The following is a 26664-nucleotide window of genomic DNA, read 5'->3' as shown; positions in this document are numbered from 1 at the left end:
TTTCTGTCTTGACCTTCAGTTATCCCTTGGTCCATCCAACACAGTGCAGACTCAGACCTGCAGAATGAGACAGAACCAAGTCAGCCAGCCTGTAGATCCATAACAACAAACAGCATAATATAACCCTCGCCTACAGAATCCAAGTCACTCGGAGCAGGAATCCAACATCCCATAAACAACAAACAGCATAATATAACCCTCACCTACAGAATCCAAGTCACTTGGAACAGGAATCCAGCATCCCATAAACTGTGACTGTGCCTCAGTGAACAACTTACTACCCATCAAAAAAGTGTGGTCCCCGGAAAGAAGCTGAGAAGAAGGGGTACACACGAAGATGATTTTGTTCCCACTGGAAGCAGTGGTTGAACAACTAGCATACAGTAATCCAAACACATTTAAAATACATATACTAGAACAAAGCAACTGTTCACTCTAGCTTTAGCAAAAGAGAACAGAACAATAACTAAAAGGTCGAACTGGCCCAGATGTGAGCTGGGTCCCATCTCAGAGGCATCTATAGTCGCTGCATCATCTCAGTGTATCTTCCTTTTTTTTTAACTTTTTATTTTGAAATCGTTTTGCACTTGCAGAAAAAAATAATTAAATAGACAGTTCCCGCCGGGCGGTGGTGGCGCACGCCTTTAATCCCAGCACTCGGGAGGCAGAGGCAGGCGGATCTCTGTGAGTTCGAGGCCAGCCTGGGCTACCGAGTGAGTCCCAGGAAAGGCGCAAAGCTACACAGAGAAACCCTGTCTCGAAAAACCAAAAAAAAAAAAAAAAAAATAGACAGTTCCCATATTCTTCACTTAGCTTCCTCTAATACTATATAAGCCTACATAACCTTACCATCCAAACCAGGGCATACATTTGGAGAGACATGCTTGGGTGTGCTTTAGGCTTGGCTTGGTGCTTCACCATTTCTCATTCTGTGCCCCGCCTGAGCTCTAGGATTTGACCCAGAAGCCTTATCTCTGCTCTTTTCTTCCCATCCCAGCAGTTCCTCAATCTTCCTTGACATTTATGACTTGGGGCATTTTTAAAAAAACACTGATCACTTCTTTTATAGAATTACTTTATCTGATGTGTTTTCACGGTGTGTGTGTGTGTGTGTGTGTGTGTGTGTGTGTGTGTGTTAGTTTAAGAAACCGTAAGAATGTTGCCGTGTCCCTCTGGAGTGCTGGGGCACACTGTCTTGTTGCGGTGACATCAGCTTTGACTATTTGGTCGAGGCGTCTCTGCAGGAACTCACCATCATCCAGTCAGCGGTTTCCTTTTGAAGTCAGTGACTGCCTTGGGGAAGAGACCACAAACAGCATGTTTCTCCTCCAGCCCTCCACGGTGGACTTGAACCTCTAGCAGCTGACCTTAGCTGAGACACTACAGCTGCTGCGCACAGCAGCTTGCACACCGAAAGCTAGAGGGAGCCACTAAGGAACCGTCCCTTCGAATCCATCCCCAACCAAACCACTAAGAGACGCGAACTAAGTGTGCAAAAGCGCTCAGAACGGTCCTTCCTCGGACTGGTTGACTCTCAGCCACCTCTCTGCACGGCTTTGCAGAGCCAAGCGAACAGCCTTTCCCGGGTCTTACAGGCGTCAATACAGAGAACCGCTAGGAACATACCAGCGTCCATGTAACCAAAGCGTGTAAAGCCAAGGTGTAGAACAGAAAACCACAGGAGCCTGGTGAGCACAAACAGGCATTCAACTTAGCCCGCTGCCGGCTTCCTGCGAGTTGTTACATTAACAAAGAAACGGCCTCCTCTGAGCTATGGCCCAAGCAGAGCCCCAGACAACATCCTCATTTTCAATAACTCTTCCCCTTTATCTCACTCCGCCTGATGCCTAATAAGCTGATTGCTATTTACTTTGGGCCAACAGCTAATCTGTTAATGATTGATTTTAAATTTTTACAGTCATTTGTCTTTGGCAGGACCTGAGACTAAGGAAGGCAGTCCTTTCCTACCTGATGAATTGGCTTTTTCTTTAGGGGAGAGACCAACAAGGCAAAAAAAAGAAAGAAAGATTTAAGTCAAAAGTCGTCATGGTTACATTGTGCTGAGGAGCAGTTGACACCCAATGAGAAATTTCAGTGCAGAAGCCGAAAAGGTAAATTCTTCCCCCGAAAGTCAGCTGCCTCGGAATTGTCAGCAAACAACGCAAGTGGGCGTCTTCCTGATGGTGCCCCTGGGTAAAGACTGTCTTCAACATGAGGTAAATTGTAATTGTATCATAACTTTAAAGAGCCTGAAACTCTTAATTAACAAAATTGATACTCATTGCCTGGCTAGAATGGACTAACTAAAACCAAAACCATTCCAGTCCTTTAAAACAATCTAAACTGCACACCACACGGTGTATGGGTTTTTGTAGAAAATATGCCGAAGAGTGAGTTTGGCTTTCCACTTAAAAATCAGATGACCGTCGACGAGACAGTTGTTGGTCTGATTGGCATCACCCAACGGCGCTCTGCAATTTAATCACTGCTTCTAAGAATGGAGCCGTGGACAACTACTGTGTTCTGAAAAGGGCAGGGAACACCATGAGTTAGTGCTGTGCATCTTCAGGAGCATGACTTCTTCCCAAAGTTAAGCTCTCCTCTGAGATGCCATCTCTAATTTTGTAAATAAGAATGACCCCCAAGGCTAGCGTCTCCATCAAATATTTATTAAAATGCACCCCAAGACCTCTAATCTCAAAATGAAATTGAATGCATCCAAGTGTCCCTGAAAGACGAGAGTGATTTTTCAGTGTGAACCAGCACACTGACGTGATGAAGAGGAGGGACATGGGGAAAAGTGGGGTTCAGGGGTGCGGAAGTGATGGCAGATCTTCCTGGAGAGCCAGTATCATACATTAACAGACAGGACACTTTACAGAGCCTCTAAAAGGAAAGGCTAAACGGTTTGAAGGATAAAAGCCTTACCTTATTAATATTTTAGATCCCACAAGACATTGAGGCTCCATCTGCCATCACCAATACCTGAGAAAGGATGGGGGCAGTGGTGGGAGCAGGAGGGGGGGCATTGCCTCCCCCTGGTCTGCTGACCTTCTAGAGAGGCAAGTACCCCGTGACAGCAAGTGCCTATCTCAGCAGACACACTGGGAATGGGAGAAAGTGTTAAATATAACCAGGTGGACAGTGATGAATTGACATACTGAAAAATCGAACGCTTCAGTAATCGGCCTAAGGATCTGATATCAACAACATTTTTCAGTTTTGTCCAAATTCATTGAAAGGCGTACTTTAGCAAGTTCACTTCCCATTGGTGAGACCTTTCATCTTTACACTGCTTTCCTGATTGGATTCGGTGTCGCTGTCGCTTTGGGCGGCAGTATACACCAGCCGCTGACAGTTCGCTCGTGAGCCGAGGCAAAAGAAGATGAGCACAAGTATAAATGGGTTTTACTCTACCATTAATTAAAAAACGATTAAATATCTATCAATGTGGTTATTTAAAAAGAATTATGAAAGCCCTGCTATATAAAAATGCATCAGGTACTGAGCCCGATGGCGCTGGGAACCCGAGATGCTGAAATATGGGCTTCTGTTTTGCAGGAAGGAGCTTCTATAACTATAATTCTAATTACAGAACTCTAATTAATGTCAACAAGGCTCCCGATAACTTCATTAAATCTTTGGAATATTTGTATTATCTTAAGACAATCTCTATCCATTAGAATGAAGAAATCCTTTAAAATAACTTTTTCTAAATGCTGCTGCTGCATTTTTTCTTCTTTGGGGACACAAGTCATAAAATTTACTCCATGGTTTCATTCATCTCCAGAGCGGTATTCCAAAAATTCTCAAACTCAAACACTCTTCTGTTTTTTTCCCCTGGAGCAGATGTAACATGGCTGTCAGCTACGATCACTCTCTCCCTTAGGCCTAAATAAAAACTGGCTCCAGCTTCCTTCCCACATCCTGTGGGAAGGCCAGCATCTTCCCCCTAGATGTCTGAGAATGGCTGAGAGCTAACATTCTCAGGGTCACTTGCCTCTCTCCCCAATGGCTCACTTGTCTCACATCTCCTGTGGCCGAGTTAGAGTCTAGACCTTGTACACAACCCTTTCCACTTTATTTAAAGACTCAAAGTGTCCATGGGAAGCCGACCTTCCCTTTTCAGAAGTTCCCATCCTTTGCTGTCCTGCTTGCTCCCGCATTTCATCTCCCACCTCTTCTTCCATCTCCACATTCCTGTAAACTTCTTCCTCAGAGCAGTTTACTATCTCTTCAGCTAGCTCCAGCCTGTCCGGGCAATCTCCTCTGGGCCTTATCTTCATGGCCAAATGCCTCCATTAAGGTGGCAGACTGTCTCCTCCCTGAAAGGAATTCCTGGCCAGCTCTTAAAATAACAGCATTTTTCTCCCGGCTGCCCATATATTATGAGAACATCTGACTCATTCCTTCAACTGTTCAGGAAAAGGAACCACAAAGGACAGCTGATTTTATGATAAGCACCATAGGAAAGCATAGAAGGTATGCAACAGATAGGAACATAAGGTCAATATGGGGGTGGGGGAGTAACTTGTGGGTAGGGCCTCTAATTTCAAATTCATCCTGTGAAGGTTCATCAAAAGACTAGTCTGTAAAATAACCGGAGAGCTATGTTAAACTGATAACGAGTTTTCTAGGTCTCTAAGTTCCTAGCTTTTTCCAGAAGGTGCTGTGTGTGAGATTCTTATATAGTAGTGTGTGTGTGAGAGAAAGAGACTGACTGATTTCCCATTGCAGACTAAGCCAGAACCTAAGAGAAGACAATATCTTGATGCTTGGAAGGATGCAAAGAATTCCAGAAACAGGCAAGAGGTCAATGGCTTTCCTGTCCTCTCAGAATGTAGGAGACAGTGTCTCTCGGCTCCCACAGCTCAGACCACTGGTGACTATAAAGATAATAATTCAGGGTGCGACTTATATGCCCATGAGAGGTCACCAGCCTTAGTAGAGTGGGTCCAGCCCCAGATCCATGGATGCAGAGTGTCTCTATTCATTGCCAAAGTCAGACACACCCTAACCTCCAGCAGGATAGTTCACGGAGAAGAAAGTTAAGATATCTAAAGGGGTCACTGAGCAATGCATTTTTTTTTTCTGTCTGTTGTGGCAAAGTACTAACAGTTTCTAAACAAATGATAGTTGTTAAGTCAACTAAGTTCAAGCCCAAATAAAAAAGTTCATGTGAACACAATGCTGGAACCATATATTCAATCTACTATGCTTCACTCAGTGGGAAACAAAGGTAAAAAACTACCTACCAGAATACTCTAACCAAATCACTGTGAACTTCTTGAGAGGACTGAGCCATCTGTTGACAACAGACTTTATTAAAATATTGTGACTCATTAAGCATTTACCTCTGCTGTTCCGTGGCTGCTTGGAGGCATGTGGGGCGAACTTGCCCGTCACATTGCAAGGGACTTAATATAACTGGTCAAAAATTCGTTCTTTGAATCAGACTACATGTGATTCGATCCATTCAGGCTGAACTCATGTGTTCAAAATATGATATAAATAGTAAACAGTTCAATAACACCATGAACCAGGCGCTGTTATTTAAAAAAAAAAAACTTTCTATTTACTAATTTATATATCCTTTGCGACACTAGAAGGCAGTGTCTACCAACATTCCCATCTTACAGAGGAAGAACTGAGGGATGGAGATGGAGTAAAACTTCCTTGAGCTTTCACCAATAACACATAGCCAAGCCAGGCATGCCACCAGGAGTGTGACCAACCAGGCTTCACACTCAGATGTCACACTGCCACATGTGGGCCGTAGTCCAACTTCAACCGCTCAGCAGTGGCAATGCCAGAAACCAAGGCATGCATGGGCTATGGTGTTATTGCCAACTTCATGCCCTGAGGTCTGAGGCCTCCAGGAAACCTCACAGATTCCAACTGGCTGCAGGGAGGGTAGTGGCTGATTAAAGGATTTGCATTGCTACATATTTAGGATATACCGCTTCGGATAATTCTGCGTGTGAATGGTACCTTCATCCACAAGTCACTAATGTGTCAACTACAGGCTCTGGAGTCTTGTTTAAATAATAAGGTAAATATTATTTGTATACGATTATTTCACATGACAGAGTATTAACACATTCTCTATACTCCTGCTTGGAGAATCTCTTCTTTTGCATATAACTCCTCTCTTCAATACTGGTCAACACCAGCCTGACCAAATGACCTAGTGTGTGCTCCGAATTAAGGGAGGATGCATTCATGAGACTAGACTGCAACTGTCGTGGGGTATCTGAATCTCTACCTTAACCCAGGAGACACTGTAACAGTGCATACACTAGGACTTACCTGAGATCGTTTTGCACTGAGGCATCCCCTTTCACACAGTCGGCTGGCTGCACTGCACGTTAGTTTGGGTAGCTGGATAGAATACATTCCGTCAAATTGCCTCCAAACGAAATTCTCTCATTATCACCGGCCCTTAATATACACTGGACAAATTAATGCACACAGTTACATTTCCTGCTGTCCCTTTTATATAGTCTCAACTCTAAGCAACAGAAGGCCCCAACTCCAGTTGCCACCCGATGAGAGCATCTCTGCTTCCAGAGAACTAGAACTTTATCATTCATCGCCCGTAGCCCTCCGTTGGCATATAACAGACATGGCCTCTTTTGTGCGCTTGTTCAATGTATGTTTGCTTCGTCGCTGTCTTTCCCTGCAAGACTCCTGTGAGAAGGTGTATGCAGCAGTCTTTACTGCCTTTGCATCATCCTTTTGGGAGAGGGCCTGAGTATCTGCTCTCCCCGTACATGACTCAGAGTTCATCCTGACTGGTCCAAGCTGTTGACTGATTTAGACACGGGCAAGTGAGCAGAAGTCAGCTAGAGATCTCTGGAGTGGGCTTTGCCACTCTGGGAAAGACTCAAGACAGGGAGGGAGAGAGCCTCTCTGTTTCAACTGCTCTCGCTGCCTAGATGTGATGCCTGGAGATACAGCAGCTGTTTATGGCAATGAGGGCACCTAAGCAGGGCAGAGGGACGAGATGGAACTGGAACAGGAATGACGTTACGGAGCTATCAACATAACCGATCACATAACTGTATTTCCAAACGTCCATTTGTATGAGATAATACGTGTCTCACTATGGGTCAGGGTTTCTGATGCTCAGATCTACAAGTGTGGCAGGAGCTGGCAGGTCATGGGACTGTGGCCTTCACTGTTATTTGTCCAGAATTTGTTAATTAATTATCCATAGTTGCTTATATTGTCATAGAGCTTGGACACAGAACAATAAATAAAATAAGTAAGTCCCTGCCAATGCGGAGACTTTGTGAATTAGTAAATTCACCCTGTGCATTTGTGTTAGCCTTGTGTATTTAGTGCACCCACATGGGAGAAAGAAGATACCCAAAGCTGGCAGAGTGAGAAGGAAACAGCATTTACTGTGTGTGAGAACAATTCTCAAAGACTGTCCCATTCTGTCACCACAGTCACATGCTAAGGTTTCTTTAAGGTCTCCATCTTACCCATAAGAACGCTGAGACGCGGAGAGCATGGGCACCACAGTCAGGCCAGAACCCAGGTCTGACTTCATCTCTTTCGGGCCTCTGGGCGCACCAAGCCAGCAGCCTAGGAAACAGGTCTGAAGTGGTGTCAGAGCAAAGCGGAACACACACATCTCAGCACGCCTGATATGGACATGTCACAGACACCCATCCCCTACCTCATCTCGGGCCACTGTGTGCACATGATGACTGTAAACAGGACAAGACAGTAAAATTCAGGACAATCCAAAACGGATGGCCTCTGGCAAGGGTGAGATAAACACTCGGAGCTTTTGATGCGCTGGAGGCAGAGAAGGAAAGAGCAGGGCTCAGTACTCTGAAGGGTGTGTGATTTCCTGGCCTGTCAGGCCTGGTCCAAGTTGCCCTGAAAAGAATGAGGCCCTGACTTCCATAAAAGACAAACACAAATAGCTTCTAGGCCACAGAGAGGCTGATTTAAAAAAAAAAAAAAAAAAAAAAAAAAAAAAAAGTTACTTCTGAAAGCTGCGTTTTGCAGCTACAAGAAGCAAAGGCAAAGCTTCCAGCCTCTTCCACAGGTTCCTAATACAAGCCAGGGACTGCGCTCTGCTCCTCACCTGTAGCATCATGTCATGGAGTTAATTCTGTCGTGATTGCCATGTTTGCGTGTGTGGAGGCACGAGACAGAGAGTTTAAAAACTCTAGCAAAGGTCTCAGAATAAGGACAGGCAGAGGCGGAGTTTCAGCTTCTTCACTCTGTTCCTCCCTCTGAGGGTCAGTGGAGTTCCATGGCCCTTGTGCGTGCATTCTCCTCTCTGATCAGGGTGTGCTTCTCAGCCTGTCTACAGGGAGGAACGGTTTGTTTATCTGTTTAGTCCGTTTCCCGTGGACAATTATGCTCGCCACATCATACTCATAACCTAACCTTCTCTATATCCTACAAAGCCACCTCTGACCACTTCTTAGACAGAACGAGGACGAAGGGTTCCAAGCTTCTCTCAGTTTCTGCGTCTGTGCCATGTGGGCCAGCACACCGTGTAGGGAGGCACTAGAACAGACCCCTTCCCACATGAATCATTGATCAAGAAAATGTCCCCACAGGCTTGTCTATAGGCCAGTCTGATTTTCTCAAATGAAATTTCCTCTTCCCAAATGACTTTAGCTTTTGTCAAGTTGGTGAACAATTAACCAGCACACCTTTTATCCCCTTAATCCCATCCATACCTTAATCCTATTCATACCTTAACCGCATCCATACCTTAACCACATCCATACCTTAATCCTATTCATAAAGGTTCTGCCTCCACATACTGTGACATGGGTGGGTAGGGGGGCTCGGAGGGCTACAGTTTCACCTGATGAATTGGGGGTGGGGGATATAATTCAGTCCAGAGAAGTGGTGATATCAAATATTTTGATACAATATTTTATTAATTCTTTGAGAATTTCATGCATGCATACAATGTACTTGGATCACATTCACCCCACTCCCCCCAACTCCTCCAAGATCCAACCCTTACTCACTCCCAGCTTCATGTCCTCCCCTTTCTTTTTCTTTTTCCTTTTCTTAGAACCCAAGTCCACATACTCCTAGGTGTGGGGACATCCACCGGAACTTGACTGACGGCCAGGGGCCACATCCTTGAACAAAACTGATTCTCCTTTCCCCATTAACTGCCAGTAGCTCCTCAGCCATGGGTGGACTCGCAGACCCCTCCCCATTGCATGCTGGATTGAAGACTGGCTTGATGGAGTGCAGGCGTGTGCAGCTGCTCTGAGCTCATGAGTGCGGTGGTCCTATCATGCCCATAAGACACTGATTCGCTCCAACCTCCCTGACCTCTGGCTCTGACAGCCCTCCTGCTCCCTCTTCTGCAGTGATCCCTGAGTCTTGGCACGAGGGGCTGTGATATCAATGTCCCATGTGTGGCTGAGCAGGCCACAGCCATTTCTTCTCTGCACTTTGGCCAGTTGTGAGTTTCTGAGTTAACCATGATATACTGCACTGAGAAACTTCTCTGATGAGGGCTGAGTACTATCTGGTACTACTGGGTAGAGAGACTTGAATTTAGAAGGCAGTCTGTATCAAAGAATTTTTAAAGGGGAAAAAACCCTAAAATGTTAAAGGAAACAAGATGAGCATACAATATTCTATAATAAATATCATCTCACCTCCAATGCACCAAAGCCTAGTGTTTAGACTATGAACCACACTGTCCTAAACTACAGAGTGGTAGATTACTGGCAGTTTGTACTTATCTTTTCAAAACATATACCAATTTTCTCATTTACTTATTGCAGGAAAGTCGTTAAAAATTAATTCTCACTAAAGTACAAATGATGACTATGTCTCCTTCTTATATACTAAGAAATATTTAACTTAATAAGAGACAGAATTAGTTATCAGAAACTCACAGTCAAGACTTCAGTTGTTGGCTCTGTAACGGTACTTGGAAGTCAGCCATCACGTGAGACTTTGGATGTTACTCCCAACCCTGGTCCCAGCTTTTCTCTTTCCAAATGACAAAGAATGAACGAGTCCCTGCCTATACCAACAATCCATGAAACTAAGTAAGTAAATGGCTGTCTCGTTTCCCAACTTAGGAGGTTTACTTAGGGAAGCTTTTAATTATTTAAGACTTAAAACTCACCTACTTCCCCAAAGAATTTGAAGACACTTAAGAAAACAGTTCTATTAAAGACAGAATAGAAATAGTTTACCAGCGCCAGATGATAGCTCTAAAGATATGAGAATGTAGCGGAGCAATGGATTTTGTTTGCATTTCCCTCCTAGGACGCAGTATTAGTTTTCATGCAATAACAATTTGTTGAGCGATTGCATGCCTTAAATCCCTTCCCACAGTAGGTGTTCAAAATGAACAAATTTAATCCAAGTGCATTAACTGGAAGGCTTAGCTTTCTCTCTAAGGAAACTGGAAGAAGTCGATACTCAAATTACCAAGTATTTTGTAAATTCCAAAGCAATAACTTACTCTGATTATCATTTTCTTTTCCTGCCAAGCCTTTTAAAGCATCTCAGGCCTGAAGTACGTGGTACGTTATCACTTTATAATGTATTTAGAGCTCAGCCGATTTCCCTTCCCCTCACCTCCCCATCAGATGATCCGCATAGGTCAAACTTGGTGTCAAGCAAATTAAAGTGTTATTTTATTATCTGAAGTAATTGTTTCTGTATTAAAAGGCCATTATTCTGAATGGATTATGTTGGTGATTATGCCATTAAGGATGCGGGGCTATCAGCAGAGCTGAATACCCATGTTTGTGAAAGTCTTTGTGAAGCTCTCCTGTATGTGGCAAATCATTCTTAACTGGGTACTCCAAGTGGTCTATGTGCCTCTGATGCATTTTTCTAAGCCATTACCATTTTGAAGCCCCACCCCCAAGGCCCCAGTGGATCATTAATTAACCAGAGAAGAAGGAGCCAGGCTTCCCATTGTGATATGGCTGCCACTAACTTTTCAGCAATGGAGCACAGAGCCAGCCCCTGGATGGGCTCAGAGTCGCAGCAAATGGGTTTTCACAGTGTAGGAGCTCTCTGTGAAGGCTTCTGGGAATCTCAGCATTGGGAGGATTTGGAAACAGATGCTTTAGCCTTCAAGCAGTTCCTGTGTCTGATGACCCACTCAGCACCGAGCGGTGTCCCCAAGGCCCACGTGCGTGGCTCTCACGCTGCCTTTGGTAGATCCCAAAGCCATTGCATTCCAGTTCCAAGCTTACATTTATGATGGAGAGAGACTTGTCATGCACATGCCTAAGAACTCGTGGCCAGCCAACCAACTCCAAAAAGATTCCCAGAAAAAAACTTCAGGAAGCAAATCAAAGGATAATGAGTTGAGTGTGGCAGCACACACCTGTAGTCCAAGGGCTTACTTAGGAGATGGAGGCAGGAGGATCAGGGATTCAGGTCATTCTCAACTACATATCAAGTTTATGTTCAGACTGAGCTACATGAGACCTTGTCTCAATCCCATGCCCCAAAAGAATAGGTAAAATTCATTTCGCAGCACACACACACACACACACACACACACATTTGATTCTCATATAACACTCAGAACTATGAAAATTCTCCCCAAATTAGTCCATAGATTTATTTAGCTATAAATGGCATAAATTATACAGCTCTAATAAAAACCCCAACAGGATCTTTTTGGAAACTTTGAAAAATAATCCTTACATTCCTCTAAGGGAACAAACATTCAAGAATAGCCCAGAAATTTCTAAAAGTGAGAAATGAGATGCTGACATGTATGGCACTGCCTTAGAAACTGAGCAAATGACCATCGGGGGCCCAGAAGGGCATGTGGACAAGGAGAATGGTGCATCAGTGGGCTAAGATAAATTATTCCAGGATGGTCTTGGGAAACCTAGCTAGCCATTTGGAAGAAATAAACTCATCCTAGAGTCCTTCCTCATGCCATGCAAACTCCAGAGGGATCAAAAACTTAAATGTGAAGATTGGGACGGTAAAAGTATAGAGGAAAAACAGATAGAGACTTTCATTGCCCAGGAGAAATGGCCGTCTATCCGATTATGAGTCAAAGGCCGGAAACAGAAAGAGGGAAAACTCGATAAATTTTATTTCATAAATAATGTAAAACCCTGTAAGTTTGGTGAAAAGGCCAAATGATAACCATAAATAATGTAAAGCCCCGTAAGTTTGGTGAAAAGGGCAAAAGATTAACAATGACTATGGTGATCAAAGAGTTAATGTCACAGATCTTCAACAGTAAATAAAACATTCCCTGCTGTATTTCCCAACGCCATTTGTTTGTTCTTGGCTTTGGTTTTGAGACGGGGTCTCATAAAGCACAGGCTGGCCTTGAAGTAGACTACATGTAGGTAAGGGTGAACCTGGAGCTTCTGAGTCTCCTGCCTCCGCCTCCCAAGTGCCAGGCAATTACAAGCATGCACTGCTGTGCCAAGCCCTGTTTGGCTTTGGTTGTTGCAAATAATGAACAAGGCTAGCAAGATAGTGAAGGTGCTTGCCACCAAGCCTGATGGAAGCTCATTCTTCCAGCCCTACAGGTGGAAGGATAGAACCAACTCCACAGATTGTCCTTTAACTTCCCATGTGCTATGAGCATGCACAGACACACACACACACACACACACACACACACACACACACACACACACACACACACACTAAACACATAAATGTAATTTGGGGGGTGGCGCTCAAGACAGGGTTTCTCTGTGTTGTTTTGGTGTCTGTCCTGGATCTCAGTATGTAGACCAGGCTGGCCTTGAACTCACAGAGATCCGCCTGGCTCTGCCTCCCGAGTGCTGGGATCAAAGATGTGCGCCACCACCGCCCGGCTACTGGAAGCTTCTTTGATTTTGTTCTAACAGGTAAGAGTTCATTAAGATGATGTAGCAAGGGCAATGGTGGCAGAAACAGCTGAGAGCTCAAATCTTGACCTGTAAGTAGGACACACTGGCATGATATCAGTCTTTTGAAACCGCTAAGTCTGCCCTCAGTGACACACCTTCTCCAACAAGGCCACACCTTCTGATTCTTCCGAAAAAGTTCCACCAACGTGGATCTGAGTCTATTGGTGTCATTCTTACGCAAGCCGCCACAGCTTCTGGGTCAGCGCGGCAGCAGGGTAGCAAGCAGCAGGCCTGAGGGCTGGAGATAGCAGGCTGAGAGCTCGCATTTCAAACCACAAGCATGAAGCAGAAAGGGGGAAACTGGAAATGGCTGGAGTCTCTAAGCTCTCAAGGCTCACCCCTAGTGACGCACTTCCTTCAGGGAGGCCACACCTCCTAAGCCTCCCCAAACTGCACCACCAGCTGGGGACCAAATGTTCAAATGCATGAGCCTACAGGGGACACCATTCAAACCACTATGAGACTCAAGATGTTTTCCATGTATCTGAGTTTATCCAGACAGAAACAAAATAGACCTAAGTAGAACACCTGTAAGACCAACTATGTGTCAAATTATCATCTCTTAGGATGCATGGCTTGCCTAATACGAAGGAGTTTGGTGGAATTCTGGAATAAGTGAAGAAGGCTCTATTGTTGGCCTCACCTGGCTTTTTGGAGACTTGAACTTTACAAAAGAAAGCCAGAAGCCGGAGAGACTAGGTGAGAACCTGCAGAGCCTAGCCGTATGCCTCATTCATTGATATTGGTGATTTCCAAATAGCTGCCAGTGAGATGGCCTTATACCTGCATCCACTATGAAGTCCTGTAGGGGTGACTCCTCATTGAACCAAATCTGGTATTTCATTCATGTGGAACAAAGTCTGGCCAGCGAGAATATCTTTTCATTTTCCCAGAAGTCAAGGGCAGCAGAACTCTGTTGAAAAGAGAACTCTCTTGCTGTTTATAACTTTTCAATAAATATTTGCTGAAAGACAAATTAGTGTGACCGTATTCTAGTTCTCCCACAGTGGGAAACTGTTGCCAAGATTCAGCTAATCTCACTGTGATTTGTGGCTCAATCTTTCTTTTTTATCTTGACTAACAGGACTTCCTACTCCATAGTGTGACTTCTACACTGCACTGTATTTATCACAGTGCCCAGGGCTGGACTCGCACCAGAAAGCTGAGGAGAAAGCTTGGTGGGAGAATTCAGGGTCACACACATCAGAAGTGTGCTGTGTGACAAAACATGGCTTGGACCAGGAGCGGGAAGTAGACACACAGCTGTTAGTTGGAATGCAAGATGATTAACTTGGCAGTATGCATCCACATTTAACTGTGCATTTCTTTACCTCAGAATTTCCACTGCTGAAAATTTTCCCTATGAACATGCTTGTCCAAATCTGAAAATGCATTGTTAGCCGGGCGTTGGTGGTGCACGCCTTTAATCCCAGCACTCGGGAGGCAGAGCCAGGCGGATCTCTGTGAGTTCGAGACCAGCCTGGACTGCCAAGTGAGTCCCAGGAAAGGTGCAAAGCTACACAGAGAAACCCTGTCTCGAAAAACAAAAAAACAAAAAAACAAAACAAAAAAAAAAAAAAAAGAGTATTCATTGTTGTGAGGGTAGAAATGGTAGGCCTTTAAAAACTGTTTCATCATGCTGCCGAATTCTATGCCGTCATTGCAAAGGGTGAGGAGAGATGTTCAATATATTATTAATTAAAACTGCAAGACTGCAAAGAGTAATGTTTCTTGTCAACTCGCTTATGTAACCAAAGAACAGAGACATACAATTGTCTGTGTACAAAATTAATAGAAGGAATATACAAAACATTAACAGTGGCTGTGACATTTGAAAGTATAGTAGAAGAAGAGAGGAGATTTTATCTTGTGTCTTATACAATTGAATTGTTACTATTGAATATACTGCCTTCGTGATTTCTAGCTTCCTCCATCTTCTTACTCACCTTTTTTTATCCATTGTGAGTTATTCACTAGGTTTTCTCAGGATTGAGGTTATTTATTTTATATTAATTCTCTCTAACATAAATCTATTTCCCAAGTGTGTTCTACCAAACCATTTTTCCCCTTTAAATATGACCTTTCATGGCTCTTTAACCTGTGATTAGCCAGGCAAAACCTCAGTACATGGACCCCACTGTAAGCACTGAGTTTCAGATTTTATATGTAGGGGGAAAGTCACAACATCAACAGTCATTGATGATACCACAGTGTCTGGATGCAGGAGGTCAAAGACCCAGACACCCTGTACTGGGAGCCACAGGAGGGCTTAACTGGGGCATTTCTGGTTGTGCCTTAGGACCATGAGCACTCCAATCTCAAGATATGGTCATTATCTCCGGATCATTGCCACGAAAGACCCAAACAACTCCAGTCTATCGTGTCAATGTGTATTCCGGGAGTCTTTAGTGCACGGATCATTGGTGAGCCATACCATAAGAGCCCAGTAGGAGCCATGGCCGCATGTGGAATCAGCACACACTCGGGGACTCCCCCAGGCCGCATCATTTGCAGCGCAACGTGCCAATGCATACTCCGGGAGTCCTTACTCTGCTGCCTGTGCACGATGAGGAACAAGACACACCAACAGTACTTATGAAATAGTCACAGCACATACACAGTATTCACTCTTGTAAACGGCACATCAGTGAGTGGAGTGTGGGACAAATAACTCCTAAAAGGCACAAAGCACTCCTGGAAGCCAACTTCGTACACAACAGGATTGTGGCATGGCTGTGGCCACCCCTACAGAAAACAAAGGAAAGAACAGACACCTTTTAAGCCACAGACTCTGCTCTGTGTCTTCAGGAGGTTCCACGCAAAGACAACCGCTCTTGACTTCCTTTTCCCTGCTCAGTTTCGAACCATCTGCAGAGGAAAGTGAGTTGGTACAATCAGAGCTAGAAAGTTCCTTGGCTCTTCCACCTCCAGACTAACACTGTCCACAGAAATAGAAAAGGAGCCACAGACATAATTGTAAATCTTGTACACAGGCACACATCTTTAAAAAACAGAAAGCAATATATGATCATAACACCGTATTTTATTTCACACACTATATCCAGAATATGATGCTTTCAACATCCAGTCAGTACTTTACAACGACTACTGAGAGAGTTCACGATCTTTCCCTCACACTGTATCTCCTCTGCAGGAGGATTTGGCCTGACCACACTGCAGGTCCCAGGTGGCCAGGACACGCTGGTGAGCAGCCCAGCTGTCATGGCCTAGAGAGATGAATAACAGGTATGTAAGCAGTCATGTCTACCTTACGTGTCTAGACAAGTGTGCCTGTCTTTCCCCCTCCTTCCTCACCAAGGCTGCTAGTCTTTCCTTAGCAGCCTGGGTGTTCAGGTCCGATATGGGTTTTGTAATCATAAACATGCTCATAAATACGCATTCAGAAGGAGAAGAGGACAATCCTTTCAGCCCTATCGCTAACGCCAGGATTAGGTCATCTTTCTTGCAGCTGAAGCTGAAGGCGATCAGGGATGGCTGCGGAGGGAGGGAAGAGGGCAGAATGGGCTTCAGCGCTTAGGTGGTTAGATGTGCAGCCCGGGGTCGCAGGGTCACTAGACCTGGGGGCGTCGCTGATGTGGGACTCGGAGTCTCGTCAGAGACACAAAGGGAGGGAGAGGCGCGACAACGGAGACAAAGCGGCTGGAGAGAGAGAGAGAGAGAGAGAGAGAGAGAGAGAGAGAGAGAGAGAGAGAGAGAGAGAGAGAGAGAGAGAGAGAGAGAGAGAGAGAGAGAGAGAGAGAGAGATGCGGGCGCGGGCGGCGCAGCCCCGGGACTCAAGGGACGGCCGGGGCGGGGGCGGGGTGGCAGGCGACACGGCAGGCGATTTGAATATCAGGCTCTGCCACACTCGGGGCGCCGCTGACAACTTCATTACCTCCGCATATAAAAATGACTGCCGGGGAATGCAAATGGCTCGCGCGTCTCGGCCGCCTGCCCCCGCTCCGCCGCCGGCTGCGGGCCCCGAGCAGCCACTGCGCCGGGGTAATGAGCGGCCCAAGGCGCCTCCTTCCCGGCCGGCGGGCAGAGCCGAGTCGGCGGCCAGGACATTGCCCAGGCTCGGCAGTGTCTCCCGAGCCTGGCTCTCGGCTCGCATCCGGGCACCGGTCCTAACCCTGAACCCTGATGGCGCGGGTCCTGCCCATGCCCAGGGTCACCACCCCCAGGGACGCCTGGCCTTAGCCTTAAGGAGGGTTCTCATCTACCCAGCAGGGAGGGAGGGACTACAGTTCCGGCTCCCTAGCCCTTCAGGTCCTACTGCCACCCGGAGGACACCCAGGCACCTGCAGGACCCGCGTCCCTAATCCTAGGCCTGTGTTCCTCCGGATGGAAACTAAGGCAAGCCATGTGCAAAGAGGAAAGCGGTATTTACTAGAGCCTTCCTTCTATGGCACAGAAAAAGGGAGGACCCCCTCCTTAGCAAGAAGTCACACCTGGTGACAGCCATGGAGGGTAGAATTAGTCCATCCGCGTGAAGGTAGCGCTGCAATCACCGAGCGCACCTTTGAGGCTCTCTCTACATTAAGTGCAAGGCACTGCGCCTGCTTTACGCGACGTGTGCCACACACCCTACGGCTCTCCTGGAAACTGCGGTTTAGGAAATAATGGAAAGAAGCGCAAGGGAACCCAGGTAGGAAAGGGACATACTCCCCACCGCTCCGCGAAGTTTCTTCATGAGCCCTTCTTGTGGTACATGAAGGGGACCCGCACTTCACTCCACTCCGGCCATCCCCAACCCCCTTCTCCTACTATGACCTGAGATCGGGGCAAGCTCTCTCAATCTTCCACGATCCGTCCCTTGCCGCATCGAGGGGTTAGTTTGGAAAGAGTGTGACCAGTCCTAAACACCATTTGAAGGGCCATCGGCCGGAAGACCCTGAGGAACAGGAACATCTTGTCCTAAGAAAGTGTCTCATGGAAGAGATTCCCATTCCTCGGCTGGGTGGGGTGTGACTTTTACCTGGTAACCCCGGAAGAGCAAAGCGACAAAGCTGCCCTTTGCCATGGGAGAGTTGAGTCCTTGGAAACTTGCCAAGTTTTATGTTTTAAAAGCTACATGAGAATAAGCACTACAGAGCAAGGCCGTGTCTGAAAAAAAAAGGGGGGGGTCGGGAGGAGGGAGGAAGGAAAAGAAAAAAATAAAAGATTTTTATAGTTTATTTTAAATCGTGTGCATTTTTTCATCAAAAAACAAAACTGTGCAACAAAAAAAAAAAAAAAAAAGGTAAAAAAGGTACTGTGTTTTAGTTTTGGAGTCAGGTGGCAATAACCTCAAATGATTGTTTCCCTCTGCCAAGGAAAGAAACCCAAATTCCTGAGCAAGACCTTCAAGACCCTCCTGGTCTTCGCCTAACCTAACCTCATTTATCTACCACTATCACATTGCTGTGCCCCTTCCCGTGACATGCACTGCACTGTGTTGGATGTCCACAATCTCTAGTGTGCCCTTGAACTCCATCTCCAACCATTTAAATACTGCAGATTCTTTCAGGCCCGCCTTAAATCCACTTCATTCGACAAGCAGGTGTAAGCCACCTCTGTAACTAAAGCTGGCAGATGCAGGGTTCACCAAGTTCTACCTTCTTTGCCCCTTGTCTTAAAGACCCCACCACCACGTTGCTTACATATACTCTCGTGTGCTACAGTGGCATCTCTGTGAACCAGAGACCATTAAATCCAGTGGAGAAACTGAGACCCTGGAGTTTAAGAAAAAACTTTCTGGAAATTACGCTAGTTAATGATAGTGCGAGCAAGCTTCCTTCTTTTCTTGTTGGTCTGTAAGGGCAACGATGCTTTTGATGAATAACTTGAAGGACAGAATTCCCTCCAACCAGGTCAACCCATTAGACCCTTAATTCGAGGTAGTAGTGCCCATTCCCACACAACTCAGAAGGGTGAGGACCTGGAGACAAAGGGCATCCTCTAGCCCCCAGCCCATCATAACCGGGGATGCTACCTTCTACCCCCTCGGGTCTCACACACAGCTCCCTGATATCTCCTCTAGCCCCTAACGCCTACTCATTTCTGCGTCTCTTCAAATCTAGCTCTCAAGGGCATCCTTAGCCAGGCTCTGGCTCCCAGTCTGACCTGCCCGAGAAGAATGAGGAAAACAGGATGGAAGTGAGCATTGCTGACCCTTCGTTCCCCATCACAGTGAAATTAGAGCCCGATGGTATGATGAGAGTCTGATGGTTCAGGGGGTCAGCCCTAAGAACAGGGGGTTTCATTTGTGGGGCTGGGGTGGAACCCAGGCGCTTGCACACGCTGGGTGAGCTATCTCTACCACTGAGCTCTCCCTCCACCCCACGCAGTACATGTTTAAACCTCATCTTTTTGGTTGGATGTTCCCCCTGCAATCAGGGTTTGGATTTGGAGGCCCGGGAACCTGTATTGAAAAGGTACGGAATTCTTCCATTAGCAGCTTTCAAGCCCACCAGCCATTCTGATCAAGTCATACATCTCTAAATAGAAAGATCTAGGATGTGCTCCAGTTCACTCAGATTTTTAAACCATTAAAGCACAGCTAAGGAAATGAAACCTAACCACCACTTCTCTTCTTCCCCTTCTCCTCTTCTCCTCTCCTTCTTTGACCAACAATTGCTGCGATCCACACTAATGAGGGAGAATATGTTAGGAACTTTCTTCACTTAACGTTGCTCATTATTAATAAATTTTGCACTGACAAGTCTAAAGCGAACACTTTGGATTTATGCACCTAACCTAATTACATATGCCGCGTGTACGCATTTCATTATTTACTTGACAGATTCATTCCTTGATATCATAAATAATTAAACAAGAATCAAATATTAACAATCAGAGACATGTTAATTCTCCTCAAATCTGAAGAAACAAACTATATTTTTATCTTCAGTTCAACAAGCATTGATTAAAATTTCTTCATTAGGAAAATTTCGTAAGCAAAGTTCCCGGTCCACTTTTATTTCATCAAAAATTAAACCTGGAACAAATTATTCCAGGGCTATTTCATGGGCACAAGTGAACACAGCAGTATTTCAGCAAACCACTGGATTCACAATTTCTCACTTGCAGATCTTATGTCTGAAGCATGCATCTGTGTGTTCGTTAATTTTCAGGTGCTGTTTTTACTATGCGCTGGAAACCGGTAGGATATTGGCAGCTAGTAGCATCTGGCCAGAGACGCCATGCCTTGTGGGACAATGGTTTTAACCAGTTATTTTACTATGCAGTTAAATCCAAGGCACTGTGGATGAGGGCAGAACTCAATGACTCTGGGCTCCGAGTTTTCTCAGCTGTTGCTCTTTCTGCATCCATGAGTGGCTTTAAGGTCTTCTCGTCATGTACATCAACATCTTCCTTGATCAAACTATTCTCACATTTTATCTGATTTGCTTTGGTAGAGCACACCATACAATTTCATCATTTAAGGAATATTAAAGATTCATAGATAGCCACATTACTCATAATACAAGATTAATGCTGGGCTGACAGGTTTTTGTAAAGATCTGCCTCTTTTTTTTTTCTCGGTGCAGGCACCATATCTGTGTGAGATGTGCCTTTGATGTTGCATATTGATTACTCCCTTCTCTTCTCTTTGAGTGCTAAAGAGAGAATATTATAGAATGATTGTCAGGGTCAGTGTGCCTCTGACCTACACATGTATGATTAATAATTTATGAATGGATTTGAAATACAGCACCAGGAAACCAATGGAGGACCAAGGCTGTTGCCTAAGGCGACACAGACTAGGGGCTGACAACATGTGCACCCACACTTTGAGGCTGTTAAAACCTCTAAAGAGATGCAGACACTCCAAGTGTCAGGGTTAGCAGAATGGAAGAAAGATGCACCTTTGTTAGAAATTTCAAATGCATTTATCTCTTTCCATCTACAGCATGGAGATTTCCTTTGAACATTATTTAATCGCATTGTTAACTCATCGTGTCCATAAATAGTACAGAGCCTCAATTCAAATAGTATGGGAGATAAAACAAAAGCCAGCTAGCTCTTTCTCCCTGGGTGCCCTGGGTCTTCACACCCAGGTTTTCACACCCAGGTTGTGGTAGTGTCTCCAGACTGTTTTCTGTGTTCATGCAGGGACAGAGGAGGTGGGGAACGCATGTCCCCTCTGTGCTCAGAAGTGGTAAGGTACTGACATGCTGTGCTGCGACTTGGTCCTCCCACTCAACACAGTAACACAGATACCCCAGCTCATCAGCACATCTGTCTGCTGCTCATTTTTAAAATCAGTGCTCCATTTGATGGATGCCCTGTGCCGTGTTTACCTACACCCTTCCTGATGCATTCCTAAGTGAAAAACAAGGCCAGACTATAATCCTGGTAATCAGAGGCAAGAGGGTTGGGATTTCAGGGCCAGCCTGAGCTACATAGCAAAACTGTCTGAAGAACAAAAACCAGCCACAAAATGCCATACATATTGAACATGCATTTATGAATTCGCTGACCTCCTACTTTCAGGTAGATTCCTATCAGAGCAATCACTAGGTCAATAACTGACCTTTGAAACTCCTTAGCCCATTAATTAGGCAATAATAAAAATATTCTTATTTGAGCTTTAGATAATATACTAGTTGATTAATAGAGGTGCCCATAATATTTAAGGACATTTTAAAGGAATGTATTTTTTAAAACCTTAATAATACAGAATAATGAAGAAAAAGTTTTAAGCTTCAATTTCCTTAGTTTTCTGTGTGAGGAACTCCATGCAAAAGCAAACTAAAGCCTCCGTGTTTAATGCTTTAGTAATATGTCATCAGACTCCGTGTCTGTATAGATTATATTTAGCATCAATATCCCAGCAGCCAGTCTTCATTTTAGCCATGCAATAGACAACTAACACCTTAAAGACGTGCTTATAGAGATTGACATCTGCTTAATGCTTCTCAAAACAGACTCAAGGAATTCTAGCTGCGGAAACTGCATCTGGGAAGTCAAATTAATAACCACGCTGTTGTGTTTATTTGAAACAATCACACGCAAGTGTGTTTGTAAAATTCTCCGCACTCAAATTGTCTGAAGCCTTCTCCGTGACTGCAACGGTACCTAGAGTGTCTGTCAAGTTCTATTATCTGAAGTAGAATATGCTTTCAGAAAAGATGCCCTGCATCCGATGACAGGCCCTTCCTATCTGCTAGGACTCATAAAAATTGGAACATTGATCATTTCTTGTAGAGATTTGCTTTAGCAAGAAGATAAAGGGGAAAAAACCTTGTTATGCCAAATGACTGACTAGTCAAAAGTAGCCAGGACATTGAAACCTGAAAACTAGTTAATGGCTTGTAACAAGTCAGAAATAAAGATGTTCAACCAAGAAAGTGACATTAAGTAGCACTGGCTATAAGAGGAAAGAGCAGCCTGTCAGAATCATGCTAGGGCTGCAGTGACAGCTAAGGAAAATCGGATGACAGGGCTTCCTCTCAGCAGGGGAGGCTGCCACAGCTGCCTCCTGGGAGTTCCCATGCACTTCCTCCAAGCAAGCCTTCCCTCTAAAGATGGCAGCAGAACCCTTGGAGGCCTTATTAAAATTCTCTTTCTGTGTTACAAAGTGTGTCACAGAAGGCTGTTGACAGTGCCCAACAGTTCATTCTTCAAGGCACAATGGTGGGGGGAGCGCGGGGGGAAGGGGGGGGACGCCAGTCACACCCGTCAGGTAGCTCAGGGGCTGACAAGCCAGTAGCTCTGCACAGTAGGCTTTGAGAAAGAGGAAATGAGCCCCAGGGAAGGTGGGCCACAACCCCTATGGCGGCGGCAGACAGCGTGAATCCAAACAGAAGCAGTAAGGCACAGAATTCATATTTCCTGCGTAGACCAGTGTGTGTGATATCCGCAAATGAAATTCGGATACTAGCTTAAGCCCTCACAGTGTGTGGTCCAACAGCATGACTGGGCTGGAGAACAGAGCTCATAGAGCAGACAGGAAACAGAACCCAGTGGCCGCCCAAAGATCTTCATAGCACTTGTTTATACATTCCAAAATAAGACTATTGTCGCTTTGCGCTGTTACGTAGCTGGGTTCTAGCGTCCTTACATCATTTCATATGTCTATTTAAAATGTTATAATGCTTCTAAACTAATTTCCAACAGAGCAATGGCTGGGAGAGCCATCTCTAAACCATTTCTCTCTTTTTTTTCCTCTATCCTCAGCATATTTCAAGCTGGATGACAAAATAAACATTTCATAACATTTTTCAGCTAAAATTTTTTTCTACTAATGTCATCTCAGCCAGTGGGAGGTCTATGTTTCCACACAGCAGTGCTACATTTAAAATTATTTCTGCTATAGATTAGCTGTCCCTTAGTGAGCTTTGAAAGATAAAATCTTAGCCTCTTTAAGCCCATCTTGCTTGACGGCATGCAATATTTACGTGAAATAAAAAGCAAATATTTGTTCTTTTCATACGAGCTGTCAGTAGAAACTTGGGTTGTTTAGAAACCTGTTCAGACAAACAGAATTGGTTTTTACCACACGATCTATGCTAAAAGGTCAACGACAGGTAACATCGGAGCTTATTTGAAAGAAAAGGAGATGTAACATGCATTTATGGAATCAAAGGTGTTGTGTTGGCCTTTAAATTACCGAGTGTATTGACAGCTAAAACTTTTTTTTTTTTTTTTTTTTTTTTTTTTTTTTGGTTTTCTGAGACAGGGTTTCTCTATGTAGTTTTGGTGCTTGTTCTGGATCTCACTCTGCAGACCAGGCTGGCCTCGAACTCACAGAGATCCCCCGGCTCTGCCTCCCTGAGTGCTGGGATTACAGGCGTGCGCCCGGCTTTTTGTTTGCTTCTTTAAGACGGCATGCATTGGGCTGGTGAGATGGTTCAGCATGTGAAGGCCCTTCGCCATGCAAGCGTGGTAACCTGTGTTGAATCCCCGGAATCCATTTAAAGATGGAAGGAAAGAGCCAACTACACAAAGTTATCCTTGGACCTCTACATATGTGCTATGCTATATATACATGGGCATACATACAAATATACCATGCACACAGACACATACATTAATACTTTTTATTTTTTTTTTCATAAAAAGAAAGTGTGGTTTAAAGCTAGGTGTAGTGATACAGACCTATAATCCCAGCATTTGGGAGGCAGAGCAGTGGACAAATCCAAGGGCTACAAAGCAAGACGCTGTCTTAAACCCGCTCCCCACTAACCAGAATGCCTGGCTTCATTTTAATTTTATGCTTGCCAGAGTATTGACTTCAGGTCTACTACAAGGATATAGGCAGGAAAAAAAAAATGTTTGCTACCTTGAAAAAAATCAATTAAACTTGTTTCGGGTCTGCGGTCTCTGAGGAACCTTCTAGCGGCTCATAGAAACACGCTCTGAAATGAGGGGATCTGACATAACTGTGGCCCAATCAGGGTCATGGAGCCAGCCCAGCTAGCTGCCCAAACAAACTGTGCTTCTGCTTGGGGACTCGGTCACTCGTAAACACACAGGAGCAGGTAGCTGTTCACCCTCCTCTCAGACAGACCCTCATGCTGGGGGCAACTTGGACACGCCCCAGACAGCATCCATTCTGAAGTCATGAGCACGGGACTTGGTTCTGCCTCCTGCCCGCAGTGTCCCATCTGCTGGACCGACATTTAATCTGTAAACTCCATCTCCAGGAATAACACCTATTGCTATTAACCAGAAAATAGCATCTTTACAAGATTCCCTGAAAAGAGACCCTGTCAGCGCCACTCAGGCTACCTCCAAAGACAAGTCGTTGTAATTACTTTCTCCTCTCCGCTGCCCTGTCTGGATAAAGCAACAAGAGCAGGAGAACCTATTCATTCTCCCCAGATGCCTTCCAAAATGCACATCTGCTTTGCAGGCTGGATCAGAGATTTCATTATCTGTATCTGTATTGGTAATTCACTGCACAAAGAAAACAGGACCAGCGGAGGAGAGCGAGCAGGGAGGCAAACATCAGACAACTGCATGTATGCAAATGCTTTCAGATTTCTGCCAGCACGTCCCTAGGTATCACCAAGCAACAGGGAAGGGCGCTCATTCCTCTGACTTTTTTGCTACCAAACGTGATTGTGATTTTGGAGGAAAATATCAGAAAACCTTGAACTTCCAGGCACAGGGACTACATCTAACTCAAAATCTACATCAAAGGCCAACAAAAAAATAAAATGTATGGTTTTTGTGTTTTGTTTTTTAGGATGGGAGATAATGAAGCTTCTTTTGAAAACAAGATGCCCTGTGAGGGAGCGGGGAGGGGTGCTTTGTGAAGTTTTCCAGCCTGGTTGGCAGAGAAGTAAAACCCTGTCGCTGAGGTCACACATGTGCATAAACAGCCTACGGGGGGAAAGGCAGATAACAAACCGGAAACACATGCAATAAAGGAAATGTCCAAATTCAAACTCTTAAATACAAGCGCTCAATCTCAAATAAATATTCAGGAGTCAGCAAGACTCAGCATGTATTTGGTTTGTCTTGAAATCGATTATTTCAAATAATAATGGCTACAGGCCTTTGCAGAACTTCATTTGGGTTTTGTTGTTTTTTTTTTTCTATCCATCGAAGATCAGTAATGGCAACGACTCACCCATATGTGGACAGTAATTCAGCTCATCCTCAAAATTACGCTTGAGGATATGGTCAGTTATAGTCTTCTTACACGTAAAGAACCGAGGCTCCAAAATGCAGAGATTTACTCAAACTTGCACAACCCATAAATAGCAGGACAGTAATTCAAACTCTCACGTGGGACTTTGAAGGCCAAGTGTCAGCACACGGCTGTGGCTTGAGTGCCTCTCCAAAACCATGTTGGAATTCCATTCCCCTTCGACAGCTCTAAGGAGTAGGACCCTAAAAGGTGATTAGGTTATGACAGTAGCAGCCCCATGAGTGGATTGAGGCTGTTATCACGGAAGGGAGTTAGTCATAACCCAAGGATGTGGATTCGTCAGAACATGGCTTCATAAACTGTGGGTCAGGTATGAGGTGGCAATACCTGAATTTGGGGGATGTAAAAAAATGGCAATAGTGAGACTCCTGAGCGCACAGTAACCAGTGGTGATTTGATGACCAACATCAATTCAACATCACACGTATAAGGAATCCCAGATGTTTCTGGCAAAGCTCACCTTCGTTGCCTTTCATGACTTCATGGCAGCCTTGGTTCTGAGAGCACAGTGTGAGCAAGACAAAGAACCCAGCTCGTTCTGTCCTTTAGAACAGTCATGTCATATATGTTCCTGTGTCTACCCTCAGAGTGGAAACCCTCAGAATAAGGAGTGTATGTTTATCATTGCGTCCCCCAGGCCCAGACACGTGCTCAGACTTTTCATGTGAATTCATTCATTAAGCTACTCTAGACACATTCGTTCGCTCATTTCAACTTCTAGGACATCTTGTCTTTTTATCACACAAAACTGCACAAAGTCTCAGACCAATATGCACCCTGTCACACCCGAGGGACAGGATCCCAACAACAAAAGCAGATACGCTGTTTGGTTCCTTGCACACCTAGGGACCTTCTCTCCTCTGACATCCTCATGGCCTTAGATTTTACACAGGTGAGAGGAGAGTGCAACTCGGCCTTCCTAAGTCACGCGATTTTGCTGTTGTTGCCACTCAGTAAATGTTGCATTTGCTAAAAATGCAAAGCACGGGATTCCCTGTGTCCTCTCCAGAGGCCTCCATGTGCAGTGTCATCATTTGGATTCTACTAGAGTAGAAATGACCTTGGCCTTTCCTTGAATAATTTAATTTCAATCTAAAGCCCTTTTTAAGCACC

General features: G+C 44.9%; 1 long non-coding RNA gene across 1 annotated transcript; it reads left to right on the top strand.

Annotated features, from left to right (window-relative positions):
* Positions 1-1691: 1691 nt before the first annotated feature.
* On the top strand, positions 1692-25336 carry LOC121828302 (uncharacterized). The gene is made up of 5 exons (XR_013049833.1): positions 1692-2216; positions 13472-13604; positions 16060-16151; positions 18968-19095; positions 25084-25336. It is a non-coding gene; the product is annotated as an uncharacterized LOC121828302 (long non-coding RNA).
* Positions 25337-26664: the final 1328 nt, after the last annotated feature.

Source organism: Peromyscus maniculatus, chromosome 3 (genome assembly GCF_049852395.1).
Source record: "Peromyscus maniculatus bairdii isolate BWxNUB_F1_BW_parent chromosome 3, HU_Pman_BW_mat_3.1, whole genome shotgun sequence".
Taxonomy (NCBI): Eukaryota; Metazoa; Chordata; class Mammalia; order Rodentia; family Cricetidae; genus Peromyscus; species Peromyscus maniculatus.
This window is presented reverse-complemented; position numbering and strand designations above follow the sequence as displayed.